The sequence below is a fragment of the Oncorhynchus mykiss genome, chromosome 7 (genome assembly GCF_057628025.1).
Source record: "Oncorhynchus mykiss isolate SJ-2025 chromosome 7, ASM5762802v1, whole genome shotgun sequence".
NCBI classification, from domain to species: domain Eukaryota; kingdom Metazoa; phylum Chordata; class Actinopteri; order Salmoniformes; family Salmonidae; genus Oncorhynchus; species Oncorhynchus mykiss.
Window position 1 is genome coordinate 71,339,774 of NC_143028.1, and position 23,757 is coordinate 71,363,530.

General features: G+C 42.8%; 1 protein-coding gene and 1 pseudogene across 2 annotated transcripts in view; one reads left to right on the forward strand and one right to left on the reverse strand.

The window, feature by feature from the left end:
- Positions 1 to 23,757, reverse strand: part of LOC110529031 (plexin-B1) — a 176,750-nt gene that overhangs the window by 135,836 nt on the left and 17,157 nt on the right. For both annotated transcript variants that reach the window (XR_016497436.1, XM_036984099.2), the window contains exon 2: positions 1,117 to 1,207. The gene's annotated coding sequence lies outside the window, so the exon portion shown is untranslated. The remainder of the gene's footprint in view (positions 1 to 1,116; positions 1,208 to 23,757) is intronic.
- LOC149982665 (uncharacterized) overlaps positions 7,172 to 23,757 on the forward strand; it is a 46,826-nt pseudogene continuing 30,240 nt past the window's right edge.

Sequence of the window (23,757 nt, forward strand, 5' to 3'; positions counted from 1 at the left end):
AAACTGAGAACAAAATGTTTCTGACACGGTGACAACTGTTGCCTTAGAGAGGCGGTCCAAAGGGTGCTGATGAAAAGGAGCTGAACGGCCAGTGTGTTTCCCCAACATTTCCTCAACGTTTCCTCAATGTTTGGCTTTGGTGGGAAAAGGTTTAATAATGGGGTAAGAACAGAAATAAAAAGACGGGAATAAAACGGATATGGTTGCTGTGACAATGGTTGCTGTGACAATGGTTGCTGTGACAATGGTGGTTGCTTTGCCACAAGGGCCACGAGGAGAGGTTAGTGGAGGAGTAAACAGCTCACACACACACACACAACACACACACACACAACACTCCTTCCTCGTACGCACCCACCCCCCCACCTTCAATCCTACCCCTCCACTTCCTCCCCCCCTTCACCCACCCGGCCAGCCTGGGAAGAAATAGTCCCTGATCCGATTCCACAACGTAATCGAAAAACTGGGCTTTGTGGGAGCTAGTGCTCCTAGCTGGCAAAGTGGCAACTTGGACTGGGTGGAATCAAAGGGGGATCAAGAGGAGAGTTTACATAACCAAGGTCAGCATGGGAGGAAGAAATAAAATAATCCTTGGCTGGGCCAAAAAAGGCGAAGAGGAGAAGGAAGGCTAACCAAAGGGCAATATGAAAACAAACGGATAAAAGCTACTGTAGGAGGGCCCTTTGGTCCTCAAAGCAGCCAAATCCTCTGGTTTGGGGAGGTAATTGGGACCAGACGTCGACACTTGGAATAGCTGCTGAATGCGTTGGGATGCGGTCGATGGAAGTGGACTTGTCACCAGAGGGTGGAAAACTCCAATCCCAAGCCCTGAGCTATTTGCATAATTAAGATGAATTAGAGGAAATAAGACTATCTACCTAGATAAATGTCCAAAATCATCTTCAGGATGATCTGGGCAGGATGTCTGCTCACTCCTTTCTACGTGTGACAGCGAACTTACATAGATCGTTTTTAAGACCAAATTGAGAAAACGGTGGATGGCTATGACGTGGAGGCCATGTTTTATTGTGTGAGCATACCGTTCCATTCCCACAGTATTCCTTCCTGTCAGTCATACACCCATATCAGAAACAGACAAAGACTTAGGGTTCTTACCTGTAGAAATACAAGTCCTACTGTTCCTTCGCTGACATTGCAAACATCCCAGAATTCCACTTGCTGTTCCCCCATGTACACCAGTCCAAACCTGAAGAAGGAGAAGAGAGGAGATTAAAATCAACAAAAGATGATGATGCTGAAAACATGGAAAGAAAATATTTTACAGGTCTGTACTACCAGTGGATAAGCATGTAAGAAAACTAAATGCATTTATTTTTACTTCTATGTTAAGTGAAAGTACTTGATACTAGGCTACAGAATATCCTATTATGAATACATTATCATATTGCTAAAAGACTCAGAAGAGCAATCACTTGAAGGCTGCTACATATGCAATTATATGCTAATGATCTTTCTCCGACTGGTCAGAGCTAAACTTATGGAATTGTTTAGCTTGAGTCATACTTCCCAGGTGAGGCCTACAGGATTAGGTCAAGGCAGCCTTTGTCAGAGGTGCTACTAAGAAGTCTTTGGCAAAATCGTCAAAATTAAGAGATTTCTTAAATTATCTTGGATTAATTCTGACCATTTTGAGGAAGTGTATACGGGCTACGGCATCTAAAAATTGACAAATAGTACTATTGACGCTTTTTTCTCATTTCTCAAGTGAAGGTCTTTTAAGGGTGATGTGGGCACGGCTAGGCGCCAGCCGAACTGAAGCATGCTGATGCCTTAACGGGGGCCCATTGTAGTGCTTTTAAAGAGACTCCCACACGACATGGTCAGAGAATTACTGGACATAGAGTTATAAGCGGGTCAATTACCAGTTAGGAACAAGTGTAGACATTAAATACATCATCCAGAGAAAACGTATTAGTCCAGAGTAAGTGTCAGTAATTAAACTGACTACCACTTAACCCTACTTAAGTGTGATTTCGCAACGCCAAACAAAAAATGGATCAAAGACCGACCAGACGAAACAACTTCAAAGGTGGTTTACCAGACCCAGCTTAAATAGGTACTTTTCCTGTTGAATATCCCATGTACAAGTACAGTAACGTACACACAAATATATGTTTTGAGAAAAATAGTTTATGGGAAAAAATAGTTTTCATGGAGTAGGACATTCAAGGAGGCCTGATGGTGCCCACTGATGTCGTCGGCCTCCCCCCAATAGAGAACAAGGAGGAACCCCCCCCACCCACACACGTCAGAGTACACCTGGACCACCTATTGAGATGTGCCTTTTGTAAAATCAGGTGATATGAGGTGAAAAGGTGACTGGAGTAGGACTTTAAGCTTGTTCCCAGACTAAAAATCACATTGTGCACCTTGACAAATGCATCTTAGGGGATTGTAAGCAATGTTATTCACTTCTGCAAAGGAGTTAAAAAAGACAGCCATTGTCAAGGAATACTGCCTGTCGACAGCGCCAACATTTGGTCAAACCTGGAGAATCTCCATAAATCCCTACAGGCAGTAAAAAGGCAGTGGTAAGTAAACAATATGTTTCTGCCCGGGGTCTGCACTGTAGTAGCATCTGCTGTCTTAGCATTTTGTCATCGCCATGGCGACACATTTAAAACCGAGGCTTTTCGCCAGCTGAGCCCTGGCTCATTCGTGAAACTTCCTATTTCTGGATCTGTCGGGTCATGCCGCGCAACGTTTCCCTCAGGTGAGGCAAGCACAGACCCAAGGGAAAACCTGAGCTGCTAGGTCAGTGATAAACCAACCCATTAATTTATCACTACCTAGACATTAACTGCTAGAGCCTGAGTTGACGTCTGAATGAAGACAAATGGATCTACAGTATATTGGATATTGTTTGGTTCATCGTTTTGACCTGAATGTTTATCTTCATGCAGTTTGGTGGAGGCTGAAATTGAGAATGTTGTCTTAGATCTTTTTTGTTCTCCCCATAAGACTTCCCATTCAGGGATTAATAGAACAATGGTCCCTCAGGTCAAGCAGACAGTCTACAGATAACCTTATCAGAAATAGTAAGAATAGCTATATAGTGTAAACTATTATCACAGATCCACACTATGTGCACATCTTGCATTGTCAGCTGTTGACTACCTCTGACAGGAAGTAAATTGTATTTTGTAGGGCTGTAGGGTTGGGCTTGATTGAATTGTGAAAAGGCACTTGTGACACACCAAAATTCACTTTAATTTAACTTCTTATGGCTGGGGGCAGTATTGAGTAGCTTGGATGAATAAGGTGCCCAGAGGTGCCCAGAGTAAACTGCCTGCTACTCAGTCCCAGTTGCTAATATATGCATATTATTCATATATTTGGATAGAAAACATTCTGAAGCTTCTAAAACAGTTTGAATGATGTATGTGAGTATAACAGAACTCATATGGCAGGCAAAAACCTGAGACAAAATCCAAACAGGAAGTGGGAAATCTGAGGTTGGTCGTTTTTCAACTCATTCCCTATTGAAGATACAGTGGGATATTGGTCATGTTGCACTTCCTAAGGCTTCCACTAGATATCAACAGTCTTTAGAAACTTGTTTGAGGCTTCTACTGTAAAGGAGGGGCTCATAAGGGCTCTTTGAGTAAGTGGTTGTGACGTTCGTTCACGTGAGAGCGAGCTCTATTCCATTGCATTTCTACAGACAAAGGAATTCTCCGGTTGCAACATTATTGAAGATTTATGTTAAAAACATCATAAAAAGACTCTGGGTTGCCCGCAAGTCGTGAGTTTGGATTGTGTACTGAACAACAAGGAGGTATTTGGACATAAATGGATAGACTTTATCAAACAAAGCAAACATTTATTGTGGAACTGGGATTCCTGGGAGTGCATTCTGATCATCAAAGGTAAGTGAATATTTATAATGCTATTTCTGACTACACAACATGGCGGATATCTGTTTGGGTTGTTTTGGTCTCTGCGCGCCATACTCAGATTATTGCATGGTGTGCTTTTTCGGTAAAGCTTTTTTGAAATCTGACACAGCGGTTGCATTAAGGAGAAGTTTATCTAAAGTTCCATGTATAACACTTGAATTTATCAACAACATTTATGATGAGTATTTCTGTAAATTGATGTGGCTCTCTGCAAAATCACCGGATGTTTTTGGAACTACTGAACATAACGCGCCAATGTATACTGAGATTTTTGGATATAAATATGAACTTTATCAAACAAAACATACATGTATTGTGTAACATGAAGTCCTATGAGTGTCATCTGATGAAGATCAAAGGTTAGTGATTAATTTTATCTATATTTCTGCTTTTTGTGACTCCTCTCTTTGGCTGGAAAAGTGGCTGTGTTTTTCTGTGACTTGGCTCTGACCTATCAATTTGTGTTTGGGGCGCTTTCGCCGTAAACCCTATTTGAAATCGGACACTGTGGTGGGATTAACAAGAAGTGTATCTTTAAAATGGTGTAAAATACTTGTATGTTTGAGGAATTTTAATTATGAGATTTCTGTTGTTTGAATTTGGCGCCCTGCACTTTCACTGGCTGTTGTCATATCGATCTTGTTCGCGGGATCTCAGCCCAAAGAGGTTTTAATGGAGGTTTTAAGCAGGATGCTTTTAACACTTAAAGTGGAACTGACAGTGTTTTAACTACCTTGCAGATATGAAACAGACAATCAGTCAGAAATATCAAATTCCCAGTTTCTCGTCTGAGTGTGCCACAGAGTAGAAGAACTGATGAATTTACAAACGCAACACCGGTTGAATATGAACCGGTGTCAATAAACATAAGCAAAAAAAAGTAATTGTTAGTCAAGAATGCTCTAGATCACATATAAACAGCCTAGCTAACCAGCTCTGCTAGGGTGAAAAAAAATGGTCAGAGTAAGGTGTTCTCTCATTTGTGTCAGGAAGTAGCTAGCTAGCCAACTTTAGCCAGTTAGCTGGGTGCTTGGTTGGGACAAGCTGCAGAAGGATGAGTAGGCTTCCCCATTGTTTACCAGTGCAATGTTGACAGGCAACTACCTGAAACCGTTTGAGACGGTTAATCGAATGCTCCTTCGTTAGGTTTTAGCTCATCTTGATCTGGCTGGCATTAGTTGTTGATCTTGTTGATGTCCATAACTGAGGGATAGAGAGTCTACTTGTTTGATCAATAGGACTGTACATTTTCCAAATGTAAGGGGACTCCCATGGTGTTTTACATATTTGCAGAAATCAAGTCAGGTGTATTTTGTAGTTTTTGGTGAATGCATTCTAATGATTTAAAGTCGCGCTGTTTTTAACTGCCTGTAAACACAGTTCAGTTCAAAGTGAATGATGTCAGGCCTGTGTGGCAAATGGCTTGTTTGCATAAAGGCTACAGCAGCTCTGGTATGGTGCACCGGTCTGCGAAGACTCCGGTCCTGGACGAGACAGACGTTTTTTTATTAACTTGTATTTACTGCAGTGTCTATTAAATTGTCCAAACATTCACCACTCTATATTGCTATAGTTATTTTCACAAATGCTTTAGTATATGTAAATCACAAACATTTGAATAATTAATGAACACTTAGATAATGTCATTTTCAAGCTCTCGCTTGTCAGATCATTTTCTAAGAGGGTTACATTCTCCCTGGGGGTGTATATGAACAGATTTCATGTTGCTAAAATGCTGTCAGTTCTACTTTAATGTAACTGTCCAGTGGGCTCCCGAGTGGTGCAGTGGTCTAAGGCACTGCATTCTGGTTTGGTTCCATGCCTTATCACAACCGGCCGTGATTGGGAGTACCATCGGGCAGCGCAGAATTGGCCCAGCGTCGTCTGGGTTAGGGTTTGGCCGGGGTAGTCTGTCATCGGAGCGGCAGGTAGCCTAGTGGTTCGAGCGTTGGGCCAGTAACCGAAAGGTTGCTGGATCGAATCCCCGAGCTCACAATGTAGAAATCTGTCCGTCTGCCCTGAACAAGGCAGCCACTGTTCCCCAGTAGGCCATCATTGTAAATAAGAATTTGTTCTTAACTGACTTGCCAAGTTAAAGAAAATACATTTTTTATGAAATATGACCTAGAATTAACCTGTTGGATCTCTAGGGGCGCTATTTCATTTTTGGATAAAAAACATTCCCGTTTTAAGCGCGATATTTTGTCACGAAAAGATGCTCGACTATGCATATTCTTGACAGTTTTTGAAAGAAAACACTCTGAAGTTTCAGAATCTGCAAAGATATTGTCTGTAAGTGCCCCAGAACTCATTCTACAGGCGAAACCAAGATGATGTGTCAACCAGGAAATTAGCAGAATTTCTGAAGCTCTGTTTTCCATTGTCTCCTTATATGGCTGTGATTGCGCAAGGAATGAGCCTACACTTTCTGTCGTTCCCCCAAGGTCTTAGCAGCATTGTGACGTATTTGTAGGCATATCATTGGAAGATTGACCATAAGAGACTACATTTTCCAAGTGTCCGCCTGGTGTCCTGCGTGGAATTCGGTGCGCAATTGCCAGCTGCTTGTACTTTTCCATTTGATATAGGGGAGAAACCATGCGTCCAAGAACGATATATCAATGAAGAGATATGTGAAAAACACCTTGATGATTGATTCTAAACAACGTTTGCCATGTTTTCAGTCGATATTATGGAGTTAATTTGGAAAAAAGTTCGCGTTTTGAGGACTGAATTTTCGTTTTTTTTTTGGTAGCCAAATGTGATGTATAAAACGGAGCTATTTCTAATACACAAATAATCTTTTTGGAAAAACTGAGCATCTGCTATCTAACTGAGAGTATCCTCATTGAAAACATCAGAAGTTCTTCAAAGGTAAATTATTTTATTTGAAGGCTTTTATGTTTTTGTTGAAATGTTGCGTGCTGGATGCTAACGCTAATGCTAACGCTAAATGCTACGCTAGCTAGCTACTTTTACACAGATTATTGTTTTCCTATGGTTGAGAAGCATATTTTGAAAATCTGAGATGACAGTGTTGTTTACAAAAGGCTAAGCTTGAGAGATGGCATTTTTATTTCATTTCATTTGCGATTTTCATGAATAGTTAACGTTGCGTTATGGTAATGAGCTTGAGGCTGTAGTCACGATACCGGATCCGGGTTTGGGAGATCAGAGAGGTTAATTGCAATATGCGTGAAATAATTACATTTTTTGGAAGTGTTAAAAAAAAACAGCAATCCTGTGTTGGAATGGTGTGGACGTACCCCAGCAACAGAATGGTGGTGTGGACGTACCCCAGCAACAGAATGGTGGTGTGGACGTACCCCAGCAACAGAATGGTGGTGTGGACGTACCCCAGCAACAGAATGGTGGTGTGGACGTACCCCAGCAACAGAATGGTGGTGTGGACGTACCCCAGCAACAGAATGGTGGTGTGGACGTACCCCAACAACAGAATGGTGGTGTGGACGTACCCCAACAACAGAATGGTGGTGTGGACGTACCCCAACAACAGAATGGTGGTGTGGACGTACCCCAACAACAGAATGGTGTGGACGTACCCCAACAACAGAATGGTGTGGACGTACCCCAACAACAGAATGGTGTGGACGTACCCCAACAACAGAATGGTGTGGAGGTACCCCAACAACAGAATGGTGTGGACGTATCCGGGTCAATAAAAATAGTCATGCGAGTAGACCACTGCTTGGCCAGCTCATCCTCGTCAGAGGATGACATTATCATCTATGAGGAAATAGCAAGTCTGAAACAAGTCTGAGGTGGGGTTTTTGAAGTGTTTTTTCCTCTCCAATTTATGCTTTGGCCACAAATACGAGTATAGAAATCCGTCAACAACATTATTTATTTGGATACGAGTGAGAATTTCACTGGACAGTTACCTTAAAATGGGTACAATTGTGGCCATGAAATGGACTGGACCCATTTTACCCCTGCCAAAAGGGGGGGGGGGGGGGGGGGGGGGGGTCACCAGCACTAAACAGAGGGGTAATTGTACCCTCCCTCATATATACACACTTTGGGCGGGTGACATCACACTCATTGTACTAAAAGCCCACTCCGACATGACCGGCGCTCCAAATAAACAAGGCCTTTTTTAACTGGGCCGAATGGGGCAAACTCAACGTAAATCAGGTCAGACGTACAGAGAATTTCAAAAATAATAATCACTGCCACACCACACAGGACTTCAGAAAACTAGTTTGCAGTAAACAGTCTGGGGGAAAACCACACGGGACTTCAGAAACAAGTTGGCTGTAAACAGTCTGGGGGAAAATGTGGATTCGTCATAGCAACTTCAAAACCTTCAATATAAAGGCTGCTGTGAGAAAATGGAACTTCAAAAGAGGACATTCTAAAACATTGTTCCCATAATCGTCGGCAAACTAAATAAATATTGAAAATGAGCATATGATCTGTTCATTGACTATAAGGGTCATGAGATAAATCTCAACGATGTTCTTATAAAAACATTGGCCAGCTATGCGCACACACACACACACACACACAACCAGCTTGTCTATTCTTCCTCTATGATGGGTTTGGAACACAAACATTCCCCTAACACATAAATAACCTGAAATAGCAAAACCAACAATGCCATAATTCTTTAGTGGTTAAGCTGTTGCTCTTAAAACTACCACAGACAGTGCTTCTTTGGCCATGGTGGGGCTATAACTAAATACAAAAAATATATACTGTTTTCATTTTCCCTGTCAAGCAGAAGATAAAAGGGTCCCAAATATAACCTCACAACATCCTGTCCAAAAGGCCTTACCCTCTCCAGCCACTTGGCACGTGGCTGATGCTATCCTGATTTCTTCCTTCCCTAACTAACATTATCAAAAAGAGAATGTTCATTGGGGCACTAATTATGAAGCCATGTGAAGCACTAACCAGAATTACTCATGTTATTTCATAATAAGAACTGGGAGAGAATGGGCCCCTCCACTCACTTTGATGAGATAGGGGCTGAATGAGTTTCTATGACAGCAAACTCATTAGGTTGAATTGTGTTTTCAGTCAAAATAGGACAAAATGATGAGAGTTAGCCTATATTTGTATGGCTACTTCATTAAGTTTCCACTGCATATCTGTAATGGCACGCACTGGGAGTAAGCCGATCATTTTAAGCCGACAATGACACGTGGTGTTTGTGTGCAAAATCTCCCATTCACATCAACATGTTTCAGTTTTCAGTAAGAGGAAAATAACACATTAATGTGCAGTCTAGGGCACGCACGCACGCACGCCTGGGCTATCAGTTAGGTCTCACCTGCCTACTTTTCTAACTCCCAGGATGAGACGTCAATGTCCCTCTAGCTGTCCCACCCCACCCACCCTCTGCTCCACGCCTCAATGGTCTCTCGGACCCTCCCCCTTCTCTACATGCTTGATGGGCCGGGACGTCCCCGCCGCCTGTCTGACAGTCTTCCACACATCTCCCAGAGATAACAGAGAGCCATTCCAGAGTCTACGGAGTGAAAAAAACAGAGTTGTTCATGCGATTTTGTTTTGTCAGGCCCTGGCCTTACTGGCCTACAACCAAACACAGAATTCTGGTTCATCGCATATGATTCCAGTCATGTTCCAAGCAGCATGCTAAATCTGCAAATCAAAATCAAGAGTAGATCTTACCGTGAAATGCTTACTTACAAGCCCTTAACCAACAATGCAGTTAGGACAATAAAGTTAAGAGAATATTTACTAAATAAACAAACGTTTTTTTTTTTAAATGTAAAGAACAATGCGGCTATATACAGGGGATACCGGTACCGAGTCAATGAGTGGGGGTACAGGTTAGTCCAGGTCATTTATACACGAAGGTAAAGTGACTACGCATAGACAAGTGCAGCAGGAAACATATTGAAGTACAAAATCAAAGCAGGATTTAGACAACATTCATTCGTTTAACACGGATGTCATAAATCATCAGCTAAGGGTAACCGGTGTGGATGGAAATCCTCAACGTACAATGTGTCAGTGGGTGACACATTGGCCTTTCTCTAGCGGCCTGACCACAGTCTCTGCAAAATATGGCAAATCAGTTCTAACGATATTTCCAGGGTTGGTCCTTTCTAGCATGACAATTTAGTGACTAGTAATGATGACTGGGGGCAGAGAAAGTTGGTCCTACGGTTTTCGAACAAAAGCACATTGTGTTCCTGATTCAAAAGTTTTTGTTGCATCAAAATTTCATCTGAATTCAGGCGTTTTCAGGCGTTTTCAGGCGTTTTTCTTGGGCTTACAGATTGAGAAATGTTTGTTACTTTGCTTCAAAATGATCATCATTAGTATGTTCACGCCGTCTAGCGTTGTTAGCAACTTGACTCATGTCAACAAGCAACTCATTCAACACCGGTATTTTATGGGCTAACAAATACGAGACGGTGCGACTAGAATTTCCCTCTTCATATTTCTCACTGTGTTTATTTCTTTCCCACAGAGTTATCCTACACTCTTCACTTCCCCAAAACGTTCATCTCAATGAAAACCAACAGATTGGAACAAACCAGTAGATTAAGGATCTATTTTAGAGCCAAGATCAGCTAATTAATCAGAAAGTTAAATGAAGGACATTCCATGATTTGTTCCACTTGATTGAACGAACAGGGGAGGAGAGAAGATCCATGGGAAGATGCCTCTCCAGCCTCTGAGGTGATTGTTCATATCCGCAGTCATCAAACGCTGCAGTAAGCTGCTTTTCAAGTCAAATCTGATCATTTGAAGGCCAAGTATGTCTGACCAATGACTGTTTGCAGCAGCAGCATCAACCAAGATGATATAGGCTTTTTGAAATACATTGACTTGATAAATAGGGTGCAGACATTGTGATAAACCATTTCCTCAAGCTTGAGGTTAAGATCAGCACATGTTCCATTATAATGTTTGAATGTCAAAACTTGGAGGAGGAATCAAAGAGCCATCGCTCTAGTCATTGAGACCAGTAGTAACGAGAGACTCCTAGTAAAATGAGACCACGCTTGTCGACAGACTGCTGCTATCTAGGACATGTGGTCGTGGGAGTGTCAGGACAATCAATTTGTGGCGTGCAGTCGATGGGAAACGGATTGACTGTCGAAGCTCAATGGGGGAGGTTCAGGGTCATCGAGCAAGTGGCTATTCCAGTGATGTCTGTAAGCTCTAGAAATAGCATTTCAATTGTTGGTTACCGTTGATAAGCATTGATAATATACTACTGTTGCGTCTTCGCCTTGAGTGATCTAGTAAAAAGTAAGGATGTTTTGAAACCAGGATGGCAATATTTTTTCCATGGCAAAAAATGTCAACACAAAGCACACAAAACTCTTTGGTCTTTGAAAAACCTGTGGTATGTAAAATAGTGTGTACTATAGCTTGGAAAACCCGTTGTATGTAAAATAGTGTACACTATAGCTTGGAAAATAAATGTGACTTGATGAAAACAATGTTTGTTTCCAACATTAGGGCTGTTTTCCTAAAGAAATTAAATCAGTTTTTGTTTCCTTGCCACGATACTAATGAGTATTGCGATGCTGGTATTATCCCGGCCTTGGTAGAAAGCATTAGCTGACGCACACCGAAATGTTTTAGAGAAGCTGACTAACGAAGGGTAAACTATAGAAAAAGAAAGTTGCACACTCTATACATGCTCCCAATTATTTAAATGGGTAAACCTAATCACCAACACTATTTAATGGGTAAACCTAATCACCAACACTATGTAATGGGTAAACCTAATCACCAACACTATGTAATGGGTAAACCTAATCACCAACACTATTTAAACGGGTAAACCTAATCACCAACACTATTTAAATGGGTAAACCTAATCACCAACACTATTTAATGGGTAAACCTAATCACCAACACTATTTAATGGGTAAACCTAATCACCAACACTATTTAATGGGTAAACCTAATAACCAACATTTTGGTAACACAGTGCTTTCTTCACCTTGACTGGTAACAAACAAGTGCAGTCCTATTTCAACACACAAGGTCAACAACCACACCCTCATAAATGATGCCTTGTCCCAACACTCATTGCTCAAGTGAAGATTCAATAAAAAGGCAAATGTTGTAGAATTCTGTCCTGTGGACAACAGTCAAGACATCTGACTCAAACCCACTGGCGTCAGTTCAGCTATAACTAACCTGTCCTCCTGAGTACAAAATAGATCAATTAACTTTGCTGGATCCAACAGACAGTTCAGAGTATACAGAGACTATGGCCCATACACTGAAACATGACCTGCCAATGACCATGCCAGCTACATTCACAGGCAAACAATAAAAAGCCTTTCATTGTATCTCAGCCCCCGGAGATCTATGTGTTCGTCTTCACAACAAGTGGGTGTTTTTATTTTCAACCCACTTCTTTACATTTTTTGGGTTAACCCCCTAAATCTGTGGAATGTGCTCGACCGAAACTGTGACTGCGTGCTTGGACTGTACAAAAATAACGGCATAACGGAAGAATAGGTCAAGGTTCTTTCTCATGTTTATGTTCTCCACCCAGCCTGTATATTTGCACATGAAGACATAAACAAGAGTTCACTTTGCACAAACCTTGTAACACTTTGATGGTCAGAGACCAAAACTAGTGTCCATTAAACACTGTGAATTTGCAAGAAGTACGCACCAAGTGTGTATATGTGTGTTTTTTAAAGTATACGCATGTGATGTCTGAGTCCTGACAGTCGCTCTCTGCTACCAGAATTCCCAGCTGGCCAGCTGTGCTGAACACATCCGATGCTCTCTGTGTGTGTGTGTGTGTGTGTGTGTTTCCAAAATACTGGCAATAAGGAATTCAAGCTTCATAGAAAGTGCTTTTTAGGACAAGTTAGACCTCTTTGTAGGAAATAAATAATTCACTCTCCTCTTTGTGGTGGCGTAGCAACTAGGGCATTTAGGTAAGAAAAACAACAAATACACTAGGTTTCCCTGTTAACATGACCAAACACAATTACAACACATTTGAAGAGTGAATCTGTAGTTTAAACCAGGGAAATAATGTTCAGTCACACTGACTGGATCCCAGACAATTACTCATGGCCTTGGCTTTACGTGAGAAAAACTAACTTTACAATAAATCATACACTGATCAGCATGATGTTAGGATTTGGTCTTTACTGCTTTTTTAAGAGATATTTTTCAGTAGTTGGGAAGCTATGAGACAAACATAACATAATAACATAAATCACACTAACGAAGATAAGCGTTTTAACACACTTTGTCCTGTTTTACAGCCTTCAGTCATTATATCAAAACATTACCAACATGACTTGACAAAGAGTGTGGTGGGTAGGTGATGAACCATGACTGAAATCTATTGTTAGCCAGTGGTTCACATAAGAAAAATGCAAATAGCACAGACCCCACCCCCTTCATTCAGTCAAGTTGAGCTGGTCTATTGTAAACAATGCCTCACGTCCATCACCAGAACACCCCAATCATCTGAAATGGGAGAGGGGAGTTTATGCTATAAAAAGGTTTCATTGTTTAACAGCTCCCTCTCTAAGCTTTGTTCCTGCTGGGCACGGCGTGAACCAGACACCAACTGTATTTCCCTCCTCTCGCTCTGTCCCAACTCAAACACAGCGTTGGACATTTTAACATTTGACAGCTGGGGTTATAGCCCGACGGGATCCGTGAACACCTACTTGCAACGAGATGGCCTGGCCGGAGCTCGGGCCATGTAAGTTTTTATGGGAGGAATGTTAATACCGGCTGCCTAAGAGCTGCCATTGATCAGCTGGAGGTGGTGGAGTCTGCCAATATAACTGGAGGAGGACGAGGGGAGGAGCCAAGCCACCACACAACAAAGTCACACTGACCTCTTCTCAACAGCTTCCCACAGGTTAGCCCAGCCTGCGCCAAGCCAAGCCAGACACCTCGGGCTATTCCATGCTAATGTCCCGACTAGCAAATATAGAGGACAACAGATAGAAGTTCTCTCTGTCGCCCTGAGAACGAAGGTTGGCAAGTTCAAGGATTGTAGGCTACATACCACAGGAGGTTGGTGGTACTTAATTGGAGAGGACGGCTTGTGGTAATGGCTGGAGTGGAAATGGTATCAAATAGTTCAAAACACAGGTGTTTCATGCCATTCCATTTGCTCTGTTCCAGCCATTATTATGAGCATCCTCCCTTCACTAGCCTCCACTGCTACATACTATTTCTGGCACAAGGCCTTCACTACAGTATATTATCTTTTTATCTAACTAGGCAAGTCCGTTCAGAACAAATTCTTATTTTACAATGACGACCTCCCCGTCATTGTTAAAGCAACATTTTAAAGCTGATTTGTTTTGGGGTGTAGCAGTCAGTAAATTAACTACTTGTGTATAAACTGTATTTTATACCATCTATTGCACCTTTCCTATGCCCCGCTGTCATTGCTCATACACACACACACACACACACATGTATATGTATATGTACACACACACAGGGGCAAAAAAGTATTTAGTCAGCCACCAATTGTGCAAGTTCTCCCACTTATAAAGATGAGGCCTGTAATTTTCATCATAGGTATACTTCAACTATGACAGACAAAATGAGAAGAAAAAAAAATCCAGAAAATCACATTGTAGGATTTTTTTATGAATTTATTTGCAACTTATGGTGGAAAATAAGTATTTGGTCAATAACAAAAGTTTCTCAATACTTTGATATATACCCTTTGTTGGCAATGACAGAGGTCAAACGTTTTCTGTAAGTCTTCACAAGGTTTTCACAAACTGTTGCTGGTCTTTTGGCCCATTCCTCCATGCAGATCTCCTCTAGAGCAGTGATGTATTGGGGCTGTTGCTGGGCAACACAGACTTTCAACTCAATCCAAAGATTTTCTATGGGGTTGAGATCTGGAGACTGGCTAGGCCACTCCAGGACCTTGAAATGCTTCTTACGAAGCCACTCCTTTGTTGCCCGGGCAGTGTGTTTGGGATCATTGTCATGCTGAAAGACCCAGCCACGTTTCATCTTCAATGCCCCTGCTGATGGAAGGAGGTTTTCACTCAAAATCTCACGATACATGGCCCCATTCATTCTTTCCTTTACACGGATCAGTCATCCTGGTCCCTTTGCAGAAAAACAGCCCCAAAGCATGATGTTTCCACCCCCATGTGTCACAGTAGGTATGGTGTTCTTTGGATGCAACTCCGCATTCTTTGTCCTCCAAACACGACGAGTTGAGTTTTTACCACAAAGTTATATTTTGGTTTCATCTGACCATATGACATTCTCCCAATCTTCTTCTGGATCATCCAAATGCTCTCTAGCAAATTTCAGACAGGCCTGGACATGTACTGGCTTAAGCAGGGGACACGTCTGGCACTGCAGGATTTGAGTCCCTGGCGGCGTAGTGTGTTACTGATGGTAGACTTTGTTACGTTGGTCCCAGCTCTCTGCAGGTCATTCACTAGGTCACCCTGTGTGGTTCTGGGATTTTTGCTCACCGTTCTTGTGATCATTTTGACCCCATGGGGTGAGATCTTGCGTGGAGCCCCAGATCGAGGGAGATTGTCAGTGGTCTTGTATGTCTTCCATTTCCTAATAATTGCTCCCACAGTTGATTTCTTCAAACCAAGCTGCTTACCTATTGCAGATTCAGTCTTCCCAGCCTGGTGCAGGTCTACAATTTTGTTTCTGGTGTCCTTTGACAGCTCTTTGGTCTTGGCCATAGTGGAGTTTGGAGTGTGACTGTTTGAGGTTGTGGACAGGTGTCTTTTATACTGATAACAAGTTCAAACAGGTGCCATTAATACAGGTAACGAGTGGAGGACAGAGGAGCCTCTTAAAGAAGAAGTTACAGGTCTATGAGAGCCAGAAATCTTGCTTGTTTGTAGGTGACCAAATACTTATTTTCCACCATAATTTGCAAATAAATTCATTAAAAATCCTACAATGTGATTTTCTGGTTTTTTTTCGCATTTTGTCTGTCCTAGTTGAAGTGTACCTATTGTGAAAATTACAGGCCTCTCATCTTTTTAAGAGGGAGAACTTGCAATTGGTGGCTGACTAAATACTTTTTTGCCCCACTGTATGTATGTATGTATGTATGTATGTATGTATGTATGTATGTATGTATGTATGTATGTATGTATGTATGTATGTATGTATGTATGTATGTATGTATGTATGTATGTATGTATGTATGTATGTATGTATGTATGTATGTACGTATGTACGTATGTATGTACAAACACACACACACACACTGGGGAGAACAAGTATTTGATAACCTGCAAAATCGGCAGTGTTTCCTACTTACAAAGCATGTAGAGGTCTGTAATTTTTATCATAGCTACACTTCAACTGTGAGAGACGGAATCTAAAACAAAAACTCAGAAAATCACATTGTATGATTTTGAAGTAATTAATTAGCATTTTATTGCATGACATAAGTATTTGATCACCTACCAACCAGTAAGAATTCCGGCTCGCACAGACCTGTTAGTTTTTCTTTAAGAAGCCTTCCTGTTCTCCACTCATTACTTGTATTAACTGCACCTGTTTGAAATCGTTACCTGTATAAAAGACACCTGTCCACACACTCAAACAGACTCCAACCTCTCCACAATGGCCAAGACCAAAGAGCTGTGTAAGGACATCGGGGATAAAATTGTAGACCTGCACAAGGCTGGGATGGGCTACAGGACAATAGGCAAGCAGCTTGGTGAGAAGGCAACAACTGTTGGCGCAATTATTAGAAAATGGAAGAGGTTCAAGATGACGGTCAATCACCCTCGATCTGGGGCTCCATGCAAGATCTTACCTCGTGGGGCAACAATGATCATGAAGAAGGTGAGGGATCAGCCCAGAACTACACAGCAGGACCTGGTCAATGACCTGAAGAGAGCTGGGACCACAGTCTCAAAGAAAACCATTAGTAACACACTACGCCGTCATGGATTAAAATCCTGCAGCGCACGCAAGGTCCCCCTGCTCAAATCAGCGCATGTCCAGGCCCGTCTGAAGTTAGCCAATGACCATCTGGATCATCCAGAGGAGGAATGGGAGAAGGTCATGTGGTCTGATGAGACAAAAATAAAGCTTTTTGGTCTAAACTCCACTCACCTTGTTTGGAGGAAGAAGGATGAGTACAACCCCAAGAACACCATCCCAACCATGAAGCATGGAGGTGGAAACCTCATTCTTTGGGGATGCTTTTCTGCAAAGGGGACAGGACGACTGCACCGTCCTGGTGCATTGAAGACGGATCGTGGCTGGGTCTTCCAGCATGACAACGACCCGAAACACACAGCCAGGGCAACTAAGGAGTGGCTCCGTAAGAAGCATCTCAAGGTCCTGGAGTGGCCTAGCCAGTCTCCAGACCTGAACCCAATAGAAAATCTTTGGAGGGAGCTGAAAGTCCGTATTGCCCAGCGACAGCCCCGAAACCTGAAGGATCTGGAGAAGGTCTGTATGGAGGAGAGGGCCAAAACCCCTGCAGCAGTGTGTGCAAATCTGGTCAAGAACTACAGGAAACATATAATCTCTGTAATTGCAAACAAAGGTTTCTGTACCAAATATTAAGTTATGCTTTTCTGATGTATCAAATACTTATGTCATGCAATAAAATGCAAATACAAAGAGGGCCTCCCAGGTGGCGCAGTGGTTAAGGGCGCTGTACTGCAGCGCCAGCTGTGCCACCAGAGACTCTGGGTTCGCACCCAGGTTCTGTCGTAACCGGCCGCGACCGGGAGGTCCGTGGGGCCACGCACATTTGGCCCAGCGTCGTCCGGGTTAGGGAGGGCTTGACTTATCGCGCACCAGCGACTCCTGTGGTGGGCCGGGCGCAGTGCATGCTAACCAAGGTTGCCAGGTGCACGGTGTTTCCTCCGACACATTGGTGCCGCTGGCATCCGGGTTGGATGCGCGCTGTGTTAAGAAGCAGTGCGGCTTGGTTGGGTTGTGTATCGGAGGACGCATGACTCTCGACCTTGGCGCAGTGGTTAACTCCCATACGGGAGTTGTAGCGATGAGACAAGATAGTAGCTACTAAACAATTGGATACCATGAATTTGGGGAGAAAAAAATGGGGTCAAATTCAAAAAGAAAACCTGCAAAATCGGCAGTGTATCAAATACTTGTTCTCTCTTGTTCTAAATGATTGCATTCCGTTACTTAGATATTACTGCACGGTCGGAACTAGAAGCACAAGCATTTCGCTACACTCGCATTAACATCTGCTAACCATGTGACCAATAACATTTGATTTGATCTGACCAATTAAGAACTCAAGCAACCCACCAGCATTTCACATCCTTTTACCGAGGTGAGATTGAGTTGAAACGGTTCGGTGTGACCCATGGCTGGTCTTCCAGTGTTGTGTGCACTCTAATGAAGAAGCAACCCTCCCTACACACACACTTTGCCCTCCCCCTCCCTTAGATTAGGCCATTGGGGTGGAGCAGGCGGGTGGAAAAGCTTATTCTTGGTAAGTAGAAAAAAAGCCTTGAGCCTACCATGAATAATATAGAGAGAGAGTGTAGTGAGTTATTTACGAAGCTGCCTGCAGGTTCTGCTTCATGTAGTGGACACAAAAGGCCGTAGTCTGCTGTAAGCCATGCAGAGTTTGCGAACACACACCGTTAAGCCTATAAGCAAAAGGCCCTCGTCATATTGAGGGTTATGAACAAGCATTTATTTCAGTGTTAAGATAAATGTTTGACAAAGACCTGTCACTACAATACATAGACCAATGGGTGACAGATGCCATCTGCAGAGGTATCAGAGATTGGCCTAGATTCTGGTGTGATTTAGAGAGACATTTCCAAAGACATGATACAGGTGAAATGTTCACTAACCCCAAATAAAGTCACAAGAGATGAAGGACTCATGGTTATTCTACAAATATTCTGTCAACACTAGGCCTACAAGAGAACCATGAAGGCTGTACAAATACAGTGAGAAACTGACAATGTTGTGTAAAATATAGGCATATATTTTAAAAAACACACACACACAAACGCACATACAGAAATGATTACCGCCCCGTAGCACTCACGCCAGTAGCCATGAAGTGCTTTGAAAGGCTGGTCATGGTGCACAAATGCATCCTCCCGGATACCCTAGACCCACAATTCACATACCGCCCCAACAGATGATACACTCTCTATTGCACTCACACTGCCCTTTCTCACCTGGACAAATGGAACACCTATGTGAGAATGCTGTTCATTGACTACAGTTCAGTGTTCAACACCATAGTGCCCACAAAGCTCATCACTAAGCTAAGGACTCTGGGACAAAACACCTCCCTCTGTACCCGGATCCTGGACTTCCTGACGGGCCTCTCCCAGGTGGTGAGGGTAGGCAACAACAAGTCTGCTATGCTGATCCTCAACACTGGGGCCACTAAGGGGTGTGTGTTTAGTCCCCTCCTGTACTCCCTGTTCACCCATGACTGCGTGGCCAAACACGACTCCAACACCATCATTAAGTTTGCTGAAGACACAACAGTGGTAGGCCTGATCACCGACAACGATGGAGACAGCCTATTGGGAGGTCAGACACCCGACAGTGTGGTGCCAGGACAACAACCTCTCCCTCAATGTGAGAAAGACAAAGGACTACAGGAAAAGGCTGGCTGAACAGGTCCCCATTAACATCGACAGGGCTGAAGTGGAGTGGATTGAGAGTTTCAAGTTCCTTGGTGTCTCCATCACCAACAAACTATCATGGTCCAAACACAACAAGACAGTCGTTATGAGAGCACGACAACAACTTTTCCCCCTCCGGAGACTGAAAAGATTGGGCATGGGTCCCCAGATCAACAAACAGTTCTATAGCTGCACCATCGAGAGCATCCTGACCAGTTGCGTCACCACCTGGTATGGCAGCTGACCATAAGGCGCTACAGAGGGTAATACATACAGCCCAATACATCACTGGGGCCAAGCTTTCTGCCATCCAGGACCTATATAATAGGCGGTGTCAGAGGAAGGCTCCAAAAATTGTCAAAGACTCCAGTCACAAGTCAGACTGTTTTCTCTGCTCCCACACGGCAAGAGGAACCGGAGCACCAAGTCTAGGACCAAAAGGCGCCTTCTCAATTTCCACCTAAAGACATACCCTAATCTAACTGCCTGTAGCTCAGGCCCAGAGGCAAGAATATGCATATTCTTGGTATCATTTGAAAGGAAACAAATGTGAATTTTGTGGAAATGTGAATTGAATGTTGGAGAATATAACACAATAGATCTGGTAGAAGACAATACAAGGAAATAAACACATTCTGTTTTTTATTGTTGCTGCATCATCTTTCAAATGACCAAGAACAGCCAAACATACAGATAGGATGCTGGGGATGATTTGTGGATGAAGAACATAAAATGGCAACAATAGCTGAGCAAAGTTTTGGACAGATAATTTCAAAAACGAGCGAGCTACATGACATTGAGCATGAAGTCACCCAGGTGTCCCACACAAATGTACACAAATGTACCCAAATGTACCCAAGTGGCCGAATAGGTCCAGTGATACATTTTGAAGGAAAGAACTATATACAAAATACATAAATGCTATTCTAACACTAATATATATATATATATATATATATATATATATATATATATATATATATATATATATATATATATATATATATATATATATATATATACATATACAAAAATAAAAATAATACAAACAATTAACAAGGGTAACTATTCACATATTTTCTATTTACAATATTGTGAGGACCCTCAGTCCTCTACACAATATTGTGCTGCTGGTGCCATGGCCCATAGCAGTCTCTTTCTGCTGTAAAGCAAAGGCTTACTGAACATGTGGTGCAGGTGATGGGGCATTTCCTGTGACAAAGGGCACAACGACATCTCCCTACTGTGCCCTTTTTGCCCTGAGGCACATTCATGCCTGCAGAGATGAATCTGGGCAGGTGAAGCAGAAGGGACAGAGGTAGAGGGGACAGAAGGTGCTACAGTGGACTTGCTGTAGCTAGCAAGCTCCTGGATGAGCAGCTCCCTGAAGGCTAGCTGTGAGATGGGGGGCTGTCCACAGCCCTTAGCCATTTCTTTCTGGAGGATGAAGGCATTCACAACAGCAATGTCAATGAAATGATAGAAAAATGTCTTGTACCATTTCATGGTCTTGTGGAGGACATTGTAGTATCCTATCAGCGCATCTGACAGGTCCACACTCCCATGCTCTTGTTGTAGGCATGGGGACATTTTTTTGTGGTCCATGCCCTGGCACCGTCCTTCACGTTGTCAGGCGTGTGATCTCCACTGAAGGACTTATGGATGCTGGAGCACATGAGAGCACACCTCTCTGGTATCCATCCACTTCACAAAGAGCAGGCCATCTTCACAGACCTTCGTCTTTGGAAAGCCCACTCTGTTGGGCCGAATGGTGCCACAAGCCCACACATCCCGCTCCCTCAGCTCTGTAAACAGGGTAGGGCTTGTGTAGAAGTTGTCCACAAACATTTTGTAGCCCTTCCCCAGCAGTTGAAAATCCAATAACTCCATAACAGAATCATAACTCAGTCTATTACCGGTAGCAAAACTGTTTTTCCCCTCGTAAACAAAAAAATTGCAAGTGTAGGCACACATGAACCTTTTACGCCAGAGTTTATGACAAAGGCTGGTCTTCAAACGTATAACCATTACATATTGCCGTTTACCTCAGCTCATTGGCTATCTTCCAAGCTAGATTTCAAGATGATCAGTGGTCATTGGGCCAAAATACAGTCAATCAATGATAGACCGGTCCTACCATTGGTGCGCAATGATGTTATTGATTGGGGTCTTCAAAAATCGGTTTGTTTCGGTCAATACGTCCCGGGAAAAGAACCATCAGCTATGGTTGTGTTAGTAACAACCAGAGGATTGCAATGAAACCAACCATGACTGGATAAACATTTGTTTAGTGTGTGTAATTACCACAAAAGCATCTTCCAAAGTTGAATGAGACGGAAATCATGACGCAAGCGGTTTACAAATGTTTCGTGTTAGGCTATAAAAATGGATGTTATCAAACAAAATGAACATTCACTGTGTAGTTAGGACACTTGGCATTGCCACCAGAGGAAGATCTTCAAAGGTAAGCAATTTGTTTTATTGTTATTTCTGACTTTCATGACGCTAATGCTTTGTTGGAAAATTATAGTAATACTCAGAAAATAGAATGTTTGCTTTCGTAGTAACGGCTTTTTGAAATCTGACACAGCGGCTGGACTAATAAGACGTTCATCTTTTAAATGATGTAAGATACATGCATTTACAAGAATGTTTAATATAACAAATGGTGTATTTAGAATGTTAGCTCTCTGCAGTTTCACCAGATGTTGGCCTGGTGGGACGTTAGCGTCTCACCTACCCTAGAGAGGTTAACAGCTTCTATTCCCAATCCATAAGACTGATGAACAATTAATCAAAATTACACCAGATTTGCATAGACACCCCCCCAATTTGTTTTGTACACTGCTGCTACTCGCAGTTTATTATCTATGCATAGTCACTTTACCACTACCTACATGTACGTATTACCTCAACTAACCTGTAACCCCACACACAGACTCTGTACCGGTACCCCCTGTATATAGCCTCCTTATTGTTATTTTGTGTTACTTTTTTTTTTTTTTACTTTATTTAATAAATGTTTTCTTAACTCTTTCTTGAACTGCATTGTTGGTTAAGGGCTTGTAAGTAAGCATTTCACGGTAAGGTCGACACGTTGTATTCAGCATTTCACGGTAAGGTCGACACGTTGTATTCAGCATTTCACGGTAAGGTCGACACGTTGTATTCAGCATTTCACGGTAAGGTCGACACGTTGTATTCAGCATTTCACGGTAAGGTCGACACGTTGTATTCAGCATTTCACGGTAAGGTCGACACGTTGTATTCAGCATTTCACGGTAAGGTCGACACGTTGTATTCAGCATTTCACGGTAAGGTCGACACGTTGTATTCAGCATTTCACGGTAAGGTCGACACGTTGTATTCAGCATTTCACGGTAAGGTCGACACGTTGTATTCAGCATTTCACGGTAAGGTCGACACGTTGTATTCAGCATTTCACGGTAAGGTCGACACGTTGTATTCAGCATTTCACGGTAAGGTCGACACGTTGTATTCAGCATTTCACGGTAAGGTCGACACGGTGTATTCAGCATTTCACGGTAAGGTCGACACGTTGTATTCAGCATTTCACGGTAAGGTCGACACGTTGTATTCAGCATTTCACGGTAAGGTCGACACGTTGTATTCAGCATTTCACGGTAAGGTCGACACATTGTATTTGGCATGTGAAAAATAAAGATTTGAGGACTGGGGAATGCAGTGCAGCCCCCCCCCCCCTCCCGCAACAGGGTATATCCTGGCAAATGGTTACCAGGTTACCAGGAAACACCTTGGTCTATGGGCAGGCACACACATAGACACACTTCACACTGTATTAACTATAGCTTTGGATTTAACTCCTGTCCCACCACGGGCACCCGGCACACACTGACACCAGTGATGCGGGGGGGGGGGGGGGGGGGGGGGGAACGACGACTTTGGGCCGGTGGCAGAGGGGTCGCTGGTTTGGGTCTCTGATTTGACAAGGGGGGGATATGTCGATATGCCCTTGGGCGGGTGCTTGACCATGGTTGCTCCTGTGGGTCTCTCTGGATGGGAGTCTGCTAGATGACTGAGTGTAATGTCAATGTTGAGCGGCTTTACAGCAGGTAGATTGTGTGTTTTAAATTTCAATAAAATAAACTAAATAAAAATAGGTGGGCAAACGCCGATTGAAGTGAAAAGTTACGCTCCCTATACTTTCAATGCAATTTTCTGCAAAAGGTGGGTAAACTGTGTTT